At 37.6% G+C, this 12,015-nt stretch overlaps 1 long non-coding RNA gene across 1 annotated transcript in view; it reads left to right on the top strand.

The window, feature by feature from the left end:
• The first annotated feature begins 223 nt into the window (after positions 1–223).
• The window catches only part of LOC103884589, a 107,257-nt gene continuing 95,465 nt past the window's right edge, over positions 224–12,015 (top strand). The window contains exons 1-3 of the long non-coding RNA XR_002522170.2: positions 224–378; positions 3,880–4,137; positions 6,374–6,425. This is a non-coding gene — a long non-coding RNA (uncharacterized LOC103884589). The remainder of the gene's footprint in view (positions 379–3,879; positions 4,138–6,373; positions 6,426–12,015) is intronic.

Genomic DNA, 12,015 nt, shown 5'->3' with positions numbered 1-12,015 from the left:
GGAGGGGGGAGGGGGAGAGATTGCATTGGGAATTATACCTGATGTAAATGATGATCTGATGGGTGCTGACGAGTTGATGGGTGCAGCACACCAACATGACACAAGTATACATGTGTAACAAACCTGCATGTTATGCACATGTACCCTAGAACTTAAAGTATAATAATAATAAAAAAAAAAAGAAAAGAAAAAAAAAAGCAAAAGTGAGGCACAGATGAGATGAGGGGTGCTTATATGAAATCTCTTATGTGAATTTGTTTTAAGGTGACTTATTTGAAACTCTGACTCTCTTCTTTTGACCCCTCAGCCTGAACAATCCATCAGCAACCCATGAGCCAGCAGAACAAAAGATGACAGAACTGGGGCTGGCAGAGCAAGGTATGAAGACAAGTGTGACTTTTATCACCTTTGACATAACCTGATATGAATCATATTTGTGTCCCTCTGGTTCCGAATTTTATTACCAATGGAAAAACAACAACAAAAAAATGACATCAAGTTTAAAATTTAGGAACATCCCAGCTTCTTTGCGTGACATAGAATCACAGAAGTTTAGAGCTAAAATGAACTTTGTTTATCCGTTGAGTCCCATGTCCTCGGCTGCCTTAGAAAGAAAAAAGATAAGCATAATACTTTCTGACATATGCCAAGTGAAGTACAGCATTAGACTTTTTATATACACATTCTCTATGCATATATTTTACAATCTTTCACATTCTTACAATAACCATCAATTTAGGAATCATTATCCCCAACTTATAGTTGAAAACTCTGACATTCAGAGGATTTAGGAAGATTTTAAGATTTTTAAGGGCAGAAGAAGCAGATATTTTTAAAAATTACCCTGATTGTACCAGATAAAACATTTTCAGGGTATAAATGTAGATATCAGAAAATTAGCTGTGGCTTATTGCATTAGTCTCAGCAAGTCATGATGTCAGCCTGGATTAGAGTCAGTCGAGATGAAGAGAAAGAAATAAACTCAGTAGAAATCTACAGTATAGAACTGATGGGACTTGGTTATAGATTTGTTGTCAGAGGAGAGGAGAAAGAGATGAAAGAGCCAAATTTGACAACCAGTGTTTGACTTGAAGAACTGGCTGAATGGTGGAGTCATTTGCAAAGATGAAAAATCCTAACAAGAGGATTTGGGAAGTAGAAATGAGGCAGGGAGCAAAGGATGGGGAAGGAGATTGTGAACTGCTGCCATGATACAGGGAGTTTTTCAAATAGGTTTCTTTTTTTTTTGGATTGTAGATCTGAGAATACATATTCTATCAAATGCCCACTCAACCCCTTTTTTCTTCCCTTATCCATGTGGCAATCCCAAGAGTTCTTGAGCCTTGAGTTTGAAAATGAAGATGCTAACTGCATTTTCTGGATAACTATAGAGGTTGACATTTATCAACTCACTTGATCTAAGACCATGTTGTAAGGAACAAGGCTTTGCTGCAGCCAAGCAGCCATAGGCAGAGGTAAACATCCTGCATGACTCAGCAGGATTGGAGTGCAGGTGCACATTTCCATGCTTAATATAATCACAGCTATGTAGACATAGCATAGAGAAGCTCATCACCTGGTTCTCAGCCACTATGGTTTGTAAGGTGTATAAATGTAACACTGACACTGTGAAGGACTTGCTGAATAAAGTTAGGTCTCATCTACCTGCTGTCTCTCGACTGTTCTTCTAGCTCACTGCGCTGCATCCACCTACTCCCCTCAGACCTCAGCTGGGGCTTGAACCTGACACATGTGATCCCCTTGGACTTAGCTAGATTTTGGTAGATTGAAAGAAAGGGTATTATTTTATTTATTTATTTATTTATTTATTTTTTGAGACAGAGTCTTGCTCTGTTGCCCAGGCTGGAATGCAGTGGCACTGTCTTAGCTCACTGCAAGCTCCACCCCCTGGGTTCACACCATTCTCCTGCCTCAGCCTCCCTAGTAGCTGGGACTACAGGTGCCTGCCACCATGTCAGGCTAATTTTTTTAATTTTTTTATTTTTTATTTTATTTTTAGTAGAGACGGGGTTTCACAGTGTTCGCCAGGATGGTCTCGATCCTGACCTCGTGATCTGCCCACCTTGGCCTCCCAAAATGCTGGGATTACAGGCATGAGCCACCACGCCCAGCTGAAAGAGTATTATTTTAGAAGAATGATGTGTAGTAAGGATATCACCTCAATTTAAACTGAGATTTTAAATTTTGGTGTGTGTTTGATTAAAAGGTGCATCTAAAAGTTCAAAGAGGTGATTTGAGTGAAATAATTTACATAGTAGGAAAGTGTCTTCAAATAAAAGGGTGTGTGGGGGTAGAGATGTAAAAGGATATAAATGGACAAGAGGCTGTCTCTTCTACTGATGGGTCTTATGGTCTCGGTCTGAACCTAGATGGAGGCAGGGGCTGCAGGAGGACACTGAAGATTCCTTTTTCCCAGGCACAGAGGCACCTATCATGTGGTTTAGGGGCCAAAGTGATGAAGCAGGATACAGGTTAGGGAAGAGCACCATTTTCACTGTATCTGGGGATGACACAGCCTGGTTCTGAAATGATAAATGTTGTTTCACCTTGAGGGTTTGCACTTTAGGTTTGCACCAGGATAGGTGTTGGTACTATGAACAGGGAGCTAATGTTAAGAATCACTCTCAAGTGTCTCTGCTAGCCCTCCACAAGAGATGCCAGGCAGAAAGATCTGGGAGGAGTGCTTGCCAACTCTGTTCTATGTATTTGGGGACTACAGAAATATATAAATGAGACTCTGCAATTATACATAGGGTCATGAGATTGAGCTATGCGGTATTGTGGTTCTGTTTGTAAGCACAGGGTGGTGGGGCCTGGGGTAAATGGGGATCACACTAAAAAAGTAGTATGTTTCAGAACAACTGATGAAACGGATTTTAAAATGACCCATGCCCATGCCCCACCTCCAGAGATTCTCATTTAGAAAGCCTAGGGTGGCATCGTGGCAGCTGTGTGGTGCCAGAGCTCCATGAGTAGTTCCAATGCTTCTGCTTGGTTAAAAACCACTGCATTTAATTTACCAGAGTTGAGTCAGAGGTGGAAATGGCTAGCAAAGAAGAAGAAATTTAGATTTTTGGAGGTATTTCCCTTTTCGACTTTGTTTTATATTCTTGTCTCCTTCTCCCTAGCTTTCCACATTCCTATTAAAATAGCTTCCTTTCCCTACTGTTGGTTTTCTTAATTCCTCACTGAAACTTTCTCCGAAGGAGAATTACAGGAAGATTCAGCCAACCTTAGACTCTTCATACTTGGACTCAGTTGAAAAGAAAAATTAATAATGCAAACATCCTTTTTTCTTTCATAGAAGAAAATGGCTCACAATCTTGTTTTGTTTGATCAGCTCAATGCTAAATAATTGTGTGAATATTTTTCTTGAAACATCCCCTCTCTTCCACTACTATTTCCACAGCTCACTCTACTGTTATTTTTTGCTTAAAAGTTATCAATGGAATTTAGACATCAAAGCACCTTCAGCTTTATTTCTCCAGTCTGGCTCCACAGGCTGCAAAAATAACTCTCCAGAGTTGTAAGCCACAAAAATGACCCCTCACCAAACACACCTTAGTCCATTCCTATGTAAACTAGGGAAGTATGTCATTCTTTTGGAGAATCTATATCTAGAGTATTAAAAATAAGCTGGGTTAGTGAGTTAATTCTCGTTCAATGATTCTTTTATTTTCCAATGTTATTCGCCATTTTCAATCCAATGGCATGCTTGCTTTCTTGAAATAAAGCTGAACTACAATAACTGTAACAATTTTTTTAGTGCAACATTTCAAAAGTCCATTCTATTAACTGAGACAACAGAGGTCAAATTCACATCAGGAATTAAACATATCTTTCTCCATTTACTCCCAGGAATGAAAAAGAACAGATCAGTGTTCAGTTTGAAAGAGCCATAATTCAGCGGTCTTTCTATACTACCTCTCAGAGGAAGGAGCCTGCGTGTCTAAAGAGAGAAGGGAAGTTTAAGTACTGGAAAAAAGGAAAGTCTTCAGCCTTGGGAATGTAATAACCTGGGGTCAGCTGAGAACCCTGAGGAAGACTGACCCAATCAGCTGCTGGGAGAAGCAACATAACTGCTCTGCTGGAGGGAGAAACAAATTCTAATCAGATGTGAGTCAGCCATCCAGGGAGCTTCTGTTATCATGAGAAAAGGAAGTGCTCTTCCTTTCAACTGGAAAACTAGAATGTGCCACTTTTTTTTATTGTTAATGCTCCTTCTTTTCTTTTTTATTAGTTTTGTAATAAAAATTTAACTTAAAAGTTGATATGCAAACAAGAAGTGTGTAACAATCTGAATATTTAACATTGATATATTTATCTATTTTAAAAAATTAAAGAGAATATATTAGAATTTAATGTTTACTGCACACAAGATGAAACAGAAACTAAACTTCGTTACATTTTTAAAAAATTCTTTAACTTATTCAGTTTGGATTTATTATTTGTAAAGTGAAAAGAAATTCTTTTTCTTCAAAATGTTTGTCCTTTACTAACTTTAGAAAATTGATTTCACTATTCCAAGTTTCAGCTTTTTATTCAGAAATTAAGAAATATGTCAGTATGTGTCTATTATTACTATAGGTCGCTTCTCGGCCTTTTGGCTAAGATCCAGTGTATTGTTATTATAGAATGGGTTCTCAGATAAAGAAAAAGACTAAGAATTTTCTCAGGTTTTTGGGACTATTTCATTATAAAAACAAAAACTATATATGATTAAATTGATATTACCTTTTTGATGGACTCACTTGAAAAGAGTGACAAGATGCAATTTGAGGAGTTTTATGGGCCAATGTTAAGGCTAGGCGTACATTTTCTATTTTGAAATCTCTGGTATCTTTGTGGTACCCAGAATATGTAGTGAGGTAAATAGATATCACCTTAACAAACAGAAAAAAGAAAGAATAAAAAGAAACACCTTCTATTTCTCAATGCTTTTTAACTAAAAATGCAAAATTTATTCACAGTTTTCAATGGGGGGTCATATGGTTTGACACATCAAATAGCACATAATAGTGGTAACACCAAAGGGAGGCTTGAGGACCTCTTTTAGTGCCCTGCCTCTTCCTACAGCCACTCCACAAGATTTCATAATATTTTTCCATCTAGACAATTGACATTTTCTCAGCTATATAGAAATTATCTTTTCAGACATTTCTATTTTCATTAATCTGTGAGTCGTGGTCTAATTAAAAACAAGTTAGACACGTTCCTGAACTTTCCCGCCCTCTACTTTCTTCTGCCACTACATTTCTCCATGTGAACATGAGATTCCAGCAAATACTTCAATGAATAAGGAAACATAAATTTGAGTGTTTATTGTCTTCGAAGAAAGCAAAAAGAATAGTGCCAGTGTATTATAAACACTCATACTTTCATGCAAACAAGCTCCTTACTGAAGGAAAAGGGACAAAGATCATTTCTGGAGAACAGAAAGACTCAAATTAAATAATTTTATTGTCCATGTTCCACAGTTGATTGCGATGAAGTCATATCATTATAACTAAGCTTTTATTCTATCATTTTTATGTGTGCTTCATAGAAAAGCTATATGAGAAAATATGGAAATGAGGGGGATTGTCTGTGGATTATTATTATTTTTAAAAAATTCTCAAATTGGCGGCCGGGTGTCGTGGCTCACACCTGTAATCCCAGCTCTTTGGGAGGCCGAGGTCGGCGGATCACCAGCCTGATCAACATGGAGAAACCCCATCTCTATTAAAAATACAAAATTAACCAAGCGTGGTGGTACATATCTGTAATCCCAGCTATTCGGGAGGCTGAGGCAGGAGAATCGCTTGAACCCAAGAGGTGAAGGTTGCGGTGAGCCAGGATTGCACCATTTCAGTTTAGCCTAGGCAACAAGAGTGAAACTCCATCTCAAAAAAAAAAAAAAATTCTCGAATTGGCTTGGGTTTTGAGAGTTTCTATCTACTACTGACTTCCACACATCTAAACCTCACACATGCAGCCTGGTCAACATAGTAAGACCCCGTCTCTACAAAAATAATTTTTTTTTTTTAATTAGCCGGGGGTGGTGATGCACACCTATAATCCTAGCTACTTGGGAGGCTGAGGCAGGAGGATTGCTTCAGCCCAGAGAATTATAATTCCACCACTGCACTATAGTCTACGATCACACCACTATCACCCAGCTTGGTGATACAGCAAAACTCTGTCTCTAAGAAATAAAATAAATAAATGAATCAATAAACAAACAAACCTCACACATATCGGGACTGGAGGAAAAGCAGAGCAAATTTTTTGATTTCAGAGACTGGTAGATAGGAGTAATCAAGCAGATATTACCTAATGAAATACTTATTCTGTTTAAAATTTTCTTTTACAGTTATTTGACAAGAAATCTTAAGAGTCCTCACTTTCTGGGAGCTCAGAGAAAGGTAAGAGCCTTAGCTGAATTTCAGTCTTTCAATTGTGTCCTTATTGTGGGTAATAAGGACACAATTGAGGTTGAAATGCCCATCTGAGATATCCTTTGAGATACAGCTTTAATTTCTGTTTCATCAAAAACATATGAAGAAGTCACAATGTGCAAAACATTGTAGTTTGGGGATGGATAGAAAGAGGAATTAGACATGGCTTCTGGTTTAAAAGGAGATTTTAATCTGGCGAGGAGATTGGAGAGAGTACTCAATGAGATTTAGGGAGTGAATGAAACAGAAGTTGTGGGGAAAATGCTGAAGGTTGTCTAAGTAGCCAAGGCTGCAGCTTGTGGTTCTGATAGGCGAAATGTTATTATTGGGGATGTCTTTTAATCCCTCTCTTTGCTGAGTGACCTGGGAGCTACACTGCCTAGGTCTGACGGGGAGACTTGTAAATAAATCCCACCTGAATTGGGAATCAATAGCACCCATTTGTCTGCACAAATATCAAGTACTTTTACAGCATCTGTAGTCTCAGTAGTTCTTAAACCTTGGAACAGTGTGTATCTTTTAGAAAATGTGAATAAACTAAGATCTTTTCTCATAGAAGGGGACAAAAAAACACACAAACAATTTCAAGGACTTCTTCCTAAAGTCCTTAGGCAAATCATCTAATCTCTCTGTGTCTCAGTTTCTCAATCTGTAAAATCAGAGTGATAATACCTGCTTTAGCAAGTAGTGGGGAGAATTAAATGAGAGAATTATGGAAAGTATCTAGCATAGATTCCAGGGCAAATTTGCGATAAATGACAGTCATTATTATATTCTTTCTTTCTTCCTTTTTACTATGAGATTGTGCTGTTTCCTTGGCTGTCACTGTTCCTATCACAGAGACAAGGCTGGGGAGTCAGATAAGGGATTGGTCACCAAGGAAGGCAAATGAAATAAAGGTGATAGATGAACTTCATGCCCAGCCAAAAATATGATAGAATTAGGAAATCTGAAAACTTTTACAGAAAGTTATCTGGGGAAATGACTAGGAGAATATGTAAAATAGCTACGAAGATGCTGTTTTAATTGTAGCTATTTTATGGCTTTAACATAATACTAATGCTAATGGTATTAATTTCCAAATCAATGGCAAATGCACACTTACAGAGAGTTTATTATATGCCAGGCATTGTACTTAGCTTGGCTTATGTAGGTCACCTTCTTTAATTCTCATAATATAAAATAATACAGCCCAAAATACCCCATCTGAAATTCTGAAATAAAAAGCCTCTGAAAACTAACATTTTGCAATGATTGATTCAGTAGCAAAACCTGAACAGAACTGCCAGAGGGTGTTTTTAGTCTTTATTTTTCTCACTTAGAGTGAATATTCGTGCATTTTGAGGCAGCCATCTTAATATTTGGTTATGGTGTTTTCTGTGACCTCACTGGGGTAACACTCCATAATTCCATGTGGACTCTATCCGATGTGTAACATGTGAAGGAGTCCCAATTCCAAAATTCACCTTGCCGTCAGGATTTCTGATAAGCTAGGGTGCCAGGATTTCTGATAAGATAGGGTGGGCCTTTGAAAACAGTAACATTTATTGATCACTTGCTGTGTACTAGGCTTTGGTTCAAGTCTTATGTTTATTTATTTTATCCCCATAATAGTCTTCAGAGGAAAATATACTTATCATCTTTCCTGCTTTACAGTTGAGGCAACTGAGGTACAGAGAGGTCAGGGAACCCAGGGTTACAAGACAGTAACTCAGAAACATAAAATTTGAACCCAGCCCATTGGGATCTGGGAAGCTTTTGCTGAAATACTATACAGACTACCTCATTTATATTATTGAAATTGTTATCCTTACTTTATAGCTGAAAATTCTGAGGATTAAAGATTCACTAATTTAACCAAGATAAAGTGTCTGTGTGATCTTGAGCAGGTTACTTAATCTCTCTGGGCCTCAGCTTTCCATTCTGTAAAATGAAGGTAATGATAATCTATACTGCATTGCTGTGGGGATTAAATGAGTTTAAAACAATGAGAGCAGTGCCTGACATACCTCACGTAATCTATGCATCTTAGATCTTACTATTTTTTACAACTAGGCTATGTGGATGCTAGGAGAAAAGAGAAGGATATAATGGAAGTCAATCCTCATGCAAAGATTTACTATAGAAAAGGTAAAAAAATAATATTTTTCAGGTATTAAATCAGTGTTTTCTTTATTTTTTGTTCCTTAGTCCTTAGGTGTGTAGTGGCTGCCTGATTTGTTGAATCAGTCAATCACCTGGTGAATGGCATGTATTGATTCAGGGTAAGGGCAGATACAGAACAAACAGGTCTTTTATTCTTCTCTGAGTCCCCAGGCTGACATTTTTTTAATCGATTGCGAGACTCTAGTCATAAAGCCACTCTTTGTTAAAGAACAAAAGTGTTTTATAAATCTCCCATATTTCCCTTTACATTCAAAAGTGTGGGCTTGGTCCTTTCAAGTCTTAGAGTATTGTATTTACATGACGCTAAAGCATAAAGAGAACAGAGACTATATTGCAGGGGAAGTTTCTTTATGACAAGAAAGGAGAATTCCCTTTCACTAAGAGAAGTAGAATTTAGAAACTGGAGAAAAAGAATGGGAGAGTTATAGGTATGAGTGACTTGACTCATCTATTGGGTACTAGTGCCTTTGGGAGAGAGAAGGGGGAATATGGTAAACTCTTTAGCAAAGCCCTGTATTTAGAATGGTGTTGGTACTATGTAGCCCCTAGGCAGAAGAGGAATGCCTGAGGAAATGTTTCAAGGCCACTAGAAATAATTTTGCAATCTGTGTCATGGTGAGGAAAATCAGCTGGTGGCTGCAGGGTCACCCACAAGGGTCACAGATTTAGATAATCAGTAGAGCAGACAAAATCCACTATAGGGACTTTAGAACTAGGTAGCATGACAAGATCCAGAGGCATCCACGGATGACACCTCAAAAACATAGGACAGGACCAGACTAGTCAAACCTCAGAAGGCACTGGTGTAGGATATCCAAGATGAGAGAAGGAAGGGAAAATCCCAGCAAAAGACAGCACATGGACCAAAGGTCTCTCTCTTTGCTACCATGCTGAGTGGGACCCCAATGTCAGTTACAGAGGAAAGAGAGTTAGGAGAGACTCTGTAGTGGTGGAGAAAAAGTTGTAACTAATTTATATTGACTGATTTCCTCCCCTAAATATTTTAAAATCAAAACAACCTCAGTTATTATAATGACTTCTATTGGTCAATTTTGTTCATTTTTCTGGCTAGTAGAAGGAATTGGACTCCAGAGAATATGAGATCAAATAATAAATGCTTTTTACAATTTTTTTACAGCAGAAGGTACATTTCAATTTTATTTCTGTATTTCAAAAGTATGACAGGATTTTCTTTTTTTGTATTATACTTTAAGTTCTGGGATACACGTGCAGAACATGCAGGTTTGTTACATAGGTATACACGTGCCATGGTGGTTTGCTGTGCCCATCAACCAATCATCTACATTAGGTATTTCTCCAAATGCTATCCTTCCCCAGCCCCCTACCACCCGACAGGCCCTGGTATGTGATGTTCCTCTCCCTATGTCCATGTGTTCTCATTGTTCAACTCCCACTTATGAGTGAGAACATGTGGTATTTGGTTTTCTGTTCCTGTGTTAGTTTGCTGACAATGATGGTTTCCAGCTTCATCCATATCCCTACAAAGGACATGATATCATCGTTTCTTATGGCTGCATAGTATTCCATGGTGTACATGTACCACATATGGGCATTTGGGTTGGTTCCAAGTCTTTGATATTGTGAATAGTGCTGCAATAAACACACGTGTGCATGTGTCTTTATAGTAGAATAATTTATAATCCTTTGGGTATATACCCAGTAATGGGACTGCTGGGTCAAATGGTATTTCTGGTTCTAGATCCTTGAGGAGCCACCACACTGTCTTCCACAGTGGTTGAACTAATTTGCACTCCCACCAATAGTGTAAAAGCATTCCTATTTCTCCACATCCTCTCCAGCATCTGTTGTTTCCTGACTTTTTAATGATCGCCATTCTAACTTGCATGAGATGCTATCTCATTGTCATTTTGATTTGCATTTCTCTAATGAGCAGTGACGATGACTTTTTTTCATACATTTGTTGGCCACATAAATGTCTTCTTTTGAGAAGTGTCTGTTCATATCTTTTGTCCACTTTTTGATGGGGTTGTTTTTTTCTTGTAAATTTGTTTAAGTTCCTTGTAGATTCTGGATGTCAACCCTTTGTCAGATGGATAGATTGCAAAAATTTTCTCCCATTCTGTAGGTTGCCTGTTCACTCTGATGATAGTTTCTTTTGCTGTGCAGAAGCCCTTTAGTTTAATTAGATCTCACTTGTCAATTTTGGCTTTTCTTGCCATTGCTTTTTGTGTTTTAGTCATGAAGTCTTTGTCCATGCCTATGACAGGATTTTCTAAAATGAAACTCCATTCTAAATTATGTCAGAGTTTGGCCGCGGGAGATAATGGGGATACATAATCACCCTTCATCCATAAACAACCAGAAAGCTAGATAAAGTTGAGGAAATAACTGTTTTATGATACTTGATAGTAGGTAGCATGAGATGGTGATCCTTGAAGAAAGAGAAACAAATGAATTGAGCCGTACCTTTGCCCAGACTTTCTACCTGGAGTTAATTTCCATTGTAGCATGCACAGGAAGATAAATCCAAACAAAGTTTGGCAATGTCAGTGAGTTGAGGAGAGAGAAATAACCATCTGGGGAAGGTAAGGCAGTTAGGATTTGTGGAGCAGATTATCGAGAAGGAAGAAGTTACCCAGGAAAACTGTTCCAGGAAGCTTCATAAGAGTTCCATTGAGTCTTTGGTTGAATGTCAGTCTACAAAGACATTATTGGATGTGAGCAATTTCAGAGAGAGAAACAAATATGAAGGAGCTGTAAACTGAACAATCCCTGGAGCTTACAAAGGTCTGGGAATCATCTGAATTCCCACAAGCCAAAGTGAAGAGACCTTCATGAATATATGATGCATGTAGCAGAAACCTAGAAGAACCTCACCTTAAAAGTGAGGCTAAAAGAGGACTGCAGTAAAGGTAATCTAGATCCACACTAAAAGATATAACAAAATGCAGCACCCTAAAATGTAAAACTACAATGTACAACATCCAGTAAAAAGAATCTTGCATATGTGAAGAAGCAGGAAAATGAGAAACATGTGCTGAAGAAAAGTCAGTCAATAGAATAAACCCAAAGGTAAAAATATGGCAAAAATCATATGTGATTTGTGCTATTTTAAAGTTCTTGTCTGTTAATACTTTATTTGTTTTATTGTTTTATCATGTTTTATTTTACATCTATATGTAAAAATATGTATCTGTATATGATGCTCTATATATAGCTCTATATATCGCTATATATAGAGCTATATATATATATACACCAAATATATATATGGGATATATATACACATATTTATTTATCTGGTATATATGTATCTGAATATATATATAGCATCATATATATATATGTATAAAACCCTGAATAAAATGAGGACAGAAATGGAAAACATAAAAAAGACCCAAATGGAAAT

Source organism: Papio anubis, chromosome 3 (assembly GCF_008728515.1).
Source record: "Papio anubis isolate 15944 chromosome 3, Panubis1.0, whole genome shotgun sequence".
In the NCBI taxonomy this organism is placed as follows: Eukaryota; Metazoa; Chordata; class Mammalia; order Primates; family Cercopithecidae; genus Papio; species Papio anubis.
Note: the sequence above shows the minus strand (reverse complement) of the source record. Positions and strands in the feature narration are given on the sequence as shown.